This window comes from Solanum verrucosum, unplaced genomic scaffold, assembly GCF_900185275.1.
Source record: "Solanum verrucosum unplaced genomic scaffold, falcon-dt-bn FXZP01000278.1, whole genome shotgun sequence".
NCBI classification, from domain to species: Eukaryota; Viridiplantae; Streptophyta; class Magnoliopsida; order Solanales; family Solanaceae; genus Solanum; species Solanum verrucosum.
The window spans coordinates 5,989,894-5,991,543 of record NW_026020332.1 but is presented as its reverse complement, the minus strand read 5'-3'; the positions used below and the strand labels follow the sequence as shown (position 1 = coordinate 5,991,543).

Genomic DNA, 1,650 nt, shown 5'->3' with positions numbered 1-1,650 from the left:
TAATCTTGATTGCAGCTCACTTGTTTGACCGCATGAACTTTCACATTATTGGTGCCAACTTTCTAATCACGCTCAAGGGAATCTTAATAGTTCATTTCTATGAAATTAGAAGACGCCCAAAACAAATAAATAAAAAAACAAACTATTTGTTGTCAATGATCATATCTTGGATCTAGGTCATCCCAATACCGTCATCATCCTAATTAAAATTGCACGATATTTTGCACAGACAACTTTATATATTTTAGTTAAGCACGATATTTTGTACAAATAACTTTTATATTTTAGTTAAGCAGAAGACGCCAAAAACAAATAAGGAAAATAACCAAATTAATTGTTATCAATGACCATATCCTGAGCTTCATCATCATCTCCGCCATCTCTAGCTTCAGATACATCGCCATCTCTAGCTTCTGATACATCGTCATCTCTAGCTTCAGATACATCGTCATCTCTAGCTTCTGATACATCGTCATCTCTAGCTTTGGATTCATCGTCATCTCTAGCTTCAGATACATCGTCATCTCTAGCTTCTGATTCATCGCCATTTCTAGCTTCGGATACATTGCCATTTCCATCTTCGGATACATCGCCATTCCCATAAGCTTCTGGTACATCACCATTTCCAGCTTCAGACCCATCGCCATCTCCAGTTGCGGATACATCAAAATGTCTAGGTATTCTAAAAGTTATAAACCTATTCTCGGAAAGTCTATTCAATCCTGTTATCGATACTGCTAGATCTGTAGTTTCTGCTATAATGGCAACATGAAAAACAAATATCACTCTAGCTTCCTGCATATCACTGCCACCATCATCACGTATTTCATCTTCATCACTTTCCTCATATGCCTTCTCACATTGTTCGTTTACTGGCATTTTATACCTACAAATCGGACACGATCCATTGATCCCCAACCACTTGTCAATACAAATCGAATGAAAATGATGTTTACAAGGCATCTCTTTAGCTTCCTCGCCAAGTTCAAAATTGGACAAGCAAACAGAGCAATCCCTTGACCTAAAATCTTAACCATCGGTATCGCTTCAATGGAAGCGATTGATGCAGGTAATTGCCCTTCCAAAATAGGTTCTGCATTGATAGGATGACCTTCGAGGAAGGAGATTGAGTTGTTTGTTGCGTCTACCACTGTCACAATATTACTTTCATCTTCCGGTGGTGGAATAGACCGGACGAATCGAAGTATATGATTATAAAGCATTGATCTGACTTCAGTTTGGGTTAGGCCTCCGAGAGATGGAATTAACACCGATGCCACCTCCATATCTGGACCTATAGTTTACTGAATGTTGACGAGAGAGACAGAGGCCATTTTTTTATTGAAGGACGGTGCTTGATTTATAGGGTTTATTGTTAGCTTTATGAGGAAGATTCTAGAGCTTAGGATTGGGCCCACATTGAGGCTCGATTTGGTCGTATTTGCACTGCACGTTCATTTAAAGGGTAAATGCATAAAAATTTGCACTTGATTTGGTCTCTTATTTAGTATTTTCTATATTTGTACTAATCTAAAAATAATCACCTAATATATTTATTTTTATATTTTAAAAAGGAAAAGAAAAACAAAAGAGGAAAAGAACAATTAATAAAAGAAGACTAAAAAAGAAAATGGTAGAAACACTTATCGC

General features: G+C 37.0%; 1 pseudogene; it reads right to left on the bottom strand.

Annotated features, from left to right (window-relative positions):
• Positions 1 to 249: 249 nt before the first annotated feature.
• LOC125836176 (probable E3 ubiquitin-protein ligase RHC2A) lies at positions 250 to 1,286 on the bottom strand (annotated as a pseudogene).
• Between the last annotated feature and the right edge of the window lie 364 nt (positions 1,287 to 1,650).